At 40.5% G+C, this 7269-nt stretch overlaps 1 long non-coding RNA gene across 3 annotated transcripts; it reads left to right on the forward strand.

Moving 5' to 3' along the window:
- Positions 1 to 1997: 1997 nt before the first annotated feature.
- Positions 1998 to 7239, forward strand: LOC111609643. Of its 3 annotated transcripts, none has more exons than XR_002753234.1 (4): positions 1998 to 2827; positions 2973 to 4406; positions 5087 to 5149; positions 5240 to 7239. It is a non-coding gene; the product is annotated as an uncharacterized LOC111609643 (long non-coding RNA). The 3 variants fall into 3 exon arrangements; XR_002753233.1 differs by having other exon boundaries at positions 1998 to 2402; XR_002753232.1 differs by having other exon boundaries at positions 2002 to 4406.
- Positions 7240 to 7269: the final 30 nt, after the last annotated feature.

The raw sequence follows: 7269 nt of genomic DNA on the forward strand, positions 1-7269 counted from the left end.
AGATTTTCTCCTTCCAAGCCCAACAGTAATCCTCGTGATTCTTCATCTCTTTCACAACATTTTCTTTAATCTTCATCAAGGTTTCAATTGAATTCTTAGTCAGTCTGTGATTATGATACAGTCCATTTTGATATGAAAGTTTGTCTTTCAGTACTTTAAGGTTTTTTAATAGTGTTGTGTTAAGTTTTATGAGCCTTTCTTGCTCCATTTTGGACGCCGTGCACTGAGATTCCAACATCTCTTTCTGAATTAATTCCTGCTTCATCCTTTTTGACGTCTCTATATGTTCAAATGCTTTCCTCTCTAAATTTATCCGTTTCTTTTCTTCTGCCTCCCAGATATCTAACTCCAGATGTAACTTCTCATGCTGTTTTTCACATGCTTTGCTCAACTTCATCTCGGCTTTCTTCAAAGTTTTCCAATCTCGTTTCTGAAATTGGAGGTCTTTGGTGTTCTGAAGCTTTTCATTCATTTCGATGAGTTCTTGGACCGCCTTGTTATTCTTTTTCCGCATTTCTTCAGGGTCGAAGGAAGCAGATTCCTCCCTTTTCTTGAAAAAGTTCAACATTTTGAGATTTTTCTGTTTGAAAAGGAAAACTTTAGAGCAAAATGAAACGCAGATCAGAAAGCTGAGAAATATAGAATACAGAGAGCTAAAATATAAAGGCTTCTGTGACATCATTGATGACATCATGTGTCCTGAAGCTGCCTTAAAATGTTAGTGAGTGAAACAGATGGGAAGAAATAATAATGATGAGACTAAAGACAGACCATACATATCTAAATGACATTGTGTTTAATTGGGAGAAAAACCAATGATTAGAATGAAGGATGTGGAGGGAAAGAAAATGTGAAACATGTATTGATGAATTGTGACGTGTCCCTGAAAGGGAGAGAGACTGGGCGGGACAAGAATGGAGTCTTAAAGGAATATAAGGACCTGAAGGAAATAAGGACAAAAATTATACAGTAAGGAAAATATTATTCATGCTACAAAATTTAAAACCAGTTTAATGGATGTAACTTATTAATGCTGCTACACACTCATGCACAGCAGGTGGCGGTATGCACCTTGAAGCTGCTTGCGATCCTCCATTATAAAAAAGAAGAAGAAAATCCGCTCCAATAGGTGGCGGTAGCGCGCCTCAGCTGGTTGCCTAGAAGGACGACAAAGAACAGGAAAGACAAAATATGTGTAAATATTTCCCAAAGCACGCGCATTTAAAGTATTTACAGACTGTTTAGCGCTGCATTTTTTTCTAGCTTACACAAAACATGCAGTTGAGTTATACCATTCGGTTAGCCTCCGAGCTAACCCAGAAGCTAACTCTCCGAGGACATTTCTTTCTGTGTGGAAGGATAACTTGGACTAGAAACGCTACAGCGGACATTTTTGGGCTGTTTCGAGACTTTTCTAGGGGTAGAAAAGTGAAGTGGGTCTTTAACATCTGCGCTGACTGAGCTGCACAAACACGTCAGCGTGTCCGCCATCTTTGGTGAGGTCAACAATGGGCAGTAAATCAAGTGAAATGAGCAGGGAAGCTGCCGTAATTACTGGAATAAAAGCCATTTGGACTATTTAAATATATAAACAAATATCTTTCTGCCTTCAGCCTTTGAATATCTATGTAATGTGAATATTTTTTTAGAAAAACATACAACAGATTAGTGGAAACAAAGAAGAGACTTCACACAGATCACTGGATGTTTACTGTCTCCAGCTTTTCCCCTGGAGTTATTTTTGATAAGAGAAAAAACATCTTTGACTGATGACAGTGTTTTTTTTACAGAGTACAGAACCATTAAATGAAGAGCCGTTTAAAAAGATACAGATCGAGCTGCTTTTAAAGAAAATCACAGAGTGGCAAAACTCTGATAGATAAACTATCTATTAGAAATAAATATAAGCTTTAAAACACTTAGAAAGAAAGTGCCGTCAGGCTTAGATCCGCGTTGCACTAACGTCATATCCGGCGATGCCCAACACGTCACAGGATGTGACGCAGCTAGTTTGTTTTTCTTGAGTGTCCGCCCCTTCATGGTGCCGACTGTCAAAAATGCCGAAACGTTGCGTGGCGGCTGGTTGTTCTAATTACCCGAGTGAACACATCTCACTGTTCTCATTCCCAAAGGATGAAGAGCTTCGGAACCAGTGGACGAAGCAGGTCCAGAGAACCAGAGGCAGCTGGGTTCCCACTGCGTCCTCTGTTCTCTGCAGCGAGCATTTCCCTGCGCACTGCTTCGAGGAGGCGCCCGGATTAAAGGAGGCTTTCGGTCTGAAAGTGCGTTACAGACGGGTTATCAAACCGACGGCTGTCCCTTCCATTTTCACAGCTGAAGACGGTACCAGCGGAACCAAACAGCACAGAGCAGCTCCAGTTCCCAGACACTCCAGGAAAAGAGTAAGTTACTGTCGATCCGGTTGGGTTCGGGAGGTTCGAGTATAAAATCAGATGTTTTCAAAGAGTAGCAGAACTTCAGCTTATTTTTACTGAAATGTGAGTGAAAACGAGTTATAAAACATTATATTTCAGTACTATCTTTAAGGCTTAAATAAAATACAAACTTAAAAATATCATTAATAAATTCATGCAGAAGACCGCAAAGGGGGCGGGACTTCCGGCGGAAGTAAACAATAAGCTTCAGCTTCTAGGCTGCATATCACCAATTAAAAGACAGTTTGTAGTAACAATATCTTCGGTTTGGAAACCCAAAGGCAGCAGGTGTGCCTGCGCTCCAGATCCACTTACCTGTCTAGTGGTGGCGGTGACTCATTTAAATTGGGGTTCCACCCGCCACTACAATCAAAAGAAGAAGAAGACTACAGGTAAGTTAACTGTAAGGCGGAAATACGGCCTGAACAAGAACTCGACATTTCAGATCGTGATAGAGATTGGCTGCAAATGTTTTTTCCTGATATTCCTGATATAAAAATGTCATTAATGTTGTTCTGTTGTTTTTTATTCTATCAGGTTTTACACAGCAGTATGTCTGCTAATCACGCTGCCATAACTTCAAAGAGGAGATCCTTTCTTGATCAAAAGATGCCAAATGTTAAAATAAAAGGGGAACAGGAGGAACTAGAACCGAAGAAGATCACTGAGACTAAAGAGGAACAAGAACCAACCAAAGAACACGATGAACTGTGGATCTATGAGGATGAAGGTCAGATGGAGACTTGTGAAAATATATTCCACAATGAACCAGAACAACGGCTGATTGTAGCAATGAAGAAAGAACCGGATCCAATGCAGATCAAACAGGAACCAGAACAAATGAAAGAGGAACCAGAACCTGTGGAGATTAAAGTGGAACCATCTCTGTACTACTGTACAGATAGTAATGGAACTAGAACCTTTAGTAGAGGAATCAGAACCTGTATTGAAGAAATGGAAAGGTCTTTCCAGTAATGCTCAAACCAAAAAAAGTTCCTCTCTGCACAAGGCAGCAAACCTAAGAAACAACAGCAGGAGAACAGGAACCAGGAAATGGAGGCTCCGGAGCTGAACATCAGCTCGCCCATTAACAAGGTAGAGATTTCAAAACCAAAAACTCGTAGAACAAACCGGCACACTTGTGAAATATGTGGTAAATGTTACTGCTTGCCCAGCGATTTGACCGACCACTTACCAACTCATTCAGGTGAGAGGCCTTTTTGCTGTAAATTGTACGGTAAACACTTTAATGAAACGACTCAATTGGCTCATCACATAAACATTCACACAAGCGAGAAGCTTTGTAAACTGCATGGTAAATCGTTCCAGTTATTTCTCTCCTCTCAGTGGTAAACAGTGATTTCCTTCCTATAGATTTTAAAACTTTCCTCCAACTGTTTTCATTGAGTGACCTGCCTTGTTTCCACTTCTTTCCCATTGATTAATAAACCTGATTTAAGTGTTGAGGCTTCACTTAAACCTTGTATTCAACCAGAAGTATAACTCATGTTTAAAATCATCTATAAACATTTTAAATCAACCAGAATTAAACTGTTTACAGAACAATTAAATCTCTTAGCAATCTTTGTCTATTTCCATGTTTCTCACCCAGTTACAAAGTTTTCAGTTTGAGATCATTGCCATGAACGTGTTGAATAAAATTTTATTCTAGTTACTCTAACGATAAAAAGGGATATATTTCTAAAATTTGACCAATCAAAACTTGAGTTTTTCCGCCCCTATGTTATTACACACCAGACTCACGCTTGTGTTCTGTTTGTTTCACCTCTTAGGTTGTTTGTTTTTGATCTCAACTGAATTAAGTTTTATAGTGTAGAGGAAGCATTTCAGATGATCCGTGAAGACTCGGGGACAGAAGTGTGTCCAGGATTCCTCGTCTGAAGATGAGGACCTCGTTTTTCCGGCTCACAATGATGACGATTTGGAGTTTGAAGGGCGTCAACTTGAGAGGTAAGATGGGCGTTTTTCACACGGCGCTTCATGGTTTCTTTCAATAAAGGTATTTCAAAGCCACACTGTGAAATCTAATCAAACTCCAAACATAATCGTTCTTATTTTCTGTCAGCTCTTCCCTTTCTGACCGGCCAGCATCGCTGATCCTCGCCTCTTAACAGCAGCTTCTTCTCTTATAACAAACTGGTTCTTGGTAAAAGCCTGGATTAATTTTAATATCAAAGTAAGCTTTGAGTTTTTAATTTTTTAAATAAATCTTGGCTAATGGCAACCTATTAATGCCTTCTAATCTTTTGTTAAACTCTCCAGGCCTTTTACTGCTACCAAAGAACCTGTAAAAGTGTCAATAACCTTCGATTCAATCCTGATGGTTTTTTATTAAAAAGGTACAGCAAATAGTTTAATTTAGCAGCTTTATTGTGGTAAATAAAAAAATTTGTCTGATTGATTCATATTCAATCAGTACGCTTGAATATGAAGTCTCAATGGTCGGCAGACAGCAGGCACAGCTCATGGAGTGGACACAGTACGGCCGAGTATGTGGGAACCTTAAGATTGTTTTAAGTCTTGTTCAGTCAAATAAAATGGCAAACAACAAACAGGCCATACTCCTCCACATATGGGAAATAATGGGATGATTTTATGTTATTTTGACAATATTCTTCTTTTATGCTTAGTGATGACAGAGGTGATGAGCCACTGAGGAAAGTCTTGAGCTCTGCCTCATATGAGCCTGAGAGGTATGTAATCTCTTTACTTTTGGAAAATGACTCATGTTTGAATGTTGTCTTGGTTCTTTAACAAGCAATCATATTTAATTCAACTCTAAGGAGGAATACCAACAGAAGAGAAGAAGAAAATCCAAAAAGGCTGCTGGTGACGGTGCGACAGCTTGGCATGGCGAAGATGAGGAGGATCATCATCAACACCACTTCAATTTTAACCCAACAAGAAAACCAGGCCCCACCTTAGACCAGGAAACATCCTGGACCCCACACTCTCTCTTACGGCTCTTACAGAGAAAGACTTCTATGTTTTCCTGGTGATTATTGTTTTCACAGGCCTTGTAACTGTGCACCACAGGTTAGACTACTGGAAGCAAGACTGGCCATACAACTTCAGATTCCCTTCCTGGAGCATGTCACGGAGCAGGTTCGAGTCTATTCTCTGGTCGCTGCACATTAGCAACCCAGAGAACGAGAAGAAGAAAGGCACGCCAGACTATGACTGTGTACTTAAAATCAAACCCCTCCACAACCAGATTATCACAGCTTGTCAGGCTAATTTCCATCCAAATAAAAACATCTGCATTGATGAAAGGATGATCTCATCCAAGGATAGAATTAAAATGAAAAAGTTCATAAAGGGCAAATCCACAACTCGGGGGTACAAGTTGTACATCCTGGCGGATTCAGCAACAGGCAACACCTGGAACATTTTGTTCATACTGAGAAGAGCGAGTCCAGCGCGAGTCAGGGCCGAATTACTGGTCTGTTGTGAACCTCTTGCCACTGTCCTTACAGGTTGAGGGCTACACTTTGTATGTAGGCCGTTTTTGACCAGCCCTCTCTTTCAGCATCTTTACACGAAGCACATCGGCTGCTGTGGCATAATCAGCAAAGATCTCGCTGGATTTCCACGTACAGACAAGAAAGATTTTACAAAACAGACGGAGAGGGGCGACATGCGTCGGATTCAGAAAGAGAACCTTCTGTTTCTGAAGTGGATGGTCGCCCAAGAAGTGGCCATGTGCTCCACGTGCACAAAGCCTTCTCTGGGAACACCGTGCCGCGCAGAATGAAGCGGTCAGGTGTTTGTCCCTGACACCATGGTGGATTTCAGCAAGAACATTGGGGGAGTGGACCAGTCGGATTCAGTCATGGGCTGGTAGTCTGTGCACAACAAAACGATGAAGTGGTACTAGACTTTTTTCTATCAATTTGTTGATATCACCATAGTGAACAGCTTCATGATACACAAGCAGCTACACAGCAGGCAGTCCGATCCGGCCTACACGTTCAAACGGTTCCGGGAGCAGCTTGCAAAACAAATGTTGCAGTTTTCTGACAACTTGTTGCCCTCATCCACATCACTGGCTGCACCCACGTTTACACCAACAGTAATCTGCGTGCCAGGCTACACGGTGGCACCACAACCAAGTCAAGGAGGATTTGCAGGTTGTCGCCCAAAAGGTGAAAACTTCAATTCACCTGTAAAGGCCGGTAAAGTCGCGCTTTGTCTGAATGCGAAAAGAAGCTGTTTTGAGCAGTGGCCCGACGAGTACAGCTGAGCGCAGTAAGGATGTAAACATTGGTTGGGGGACTTTAGACTCATAAATGTTTTGATGTAAAATGTTTTTGCACTGCAATTAGGCTCCAGTTGGAGTCAAACAAAGCAGCTTATTGATAAAAACTAAATTTGTAGTTTGCAAAAAATATTCAAAAACATGTGAAAATCTAAGTTATTTTTTTTACAAAAAGTAGAGAAATCCCCACTTTTCTAAACGATGCTGAAATGGCCAAACATCTAAGTATGTCTACGTAAAACGTTAACTTTGTTTTGCTTTACCTCGGCTCCTTTCGTTTTGCACAAGTTGCTTTAGGATTTCCAACAGTTTGTATTCCTGTTAATTCTACTTTAAAAGGTTTATGTGGCATTTAATGCTGAGAAACCCATTGAAGGAGGAAAGTCCATGTTCCTTATCTTTTATAAGATATATTGAGTATTATAACATGATACCAAAATTATTTTAGAGTTTGTAAACTATTTGCTCATGATGCATCTTGTTGGTGTTTGAAGAGCATTAATAAATCCAAACCGTTATTCTGTTGATCCTTTTCTGTCTTTTTTTCCTGTCAGA

This window comes from Xiphophorus maculatus, chromosome 9 (assembly GCF_002775205.1).
Source record: "Xiphophorus maculatus strain JP 163 A chromosome 9, X_maculatus-5.0-male, whole genome shotgun sequence".
Classification (NCBI taxonomy): domain Eukaryota; kingdom Metazoa; phylum Chordata; class Actinopteri; order Cyprinodontiformes; family Poeciliidae; genus Xiphophorus; species Xiphophorus maculatus.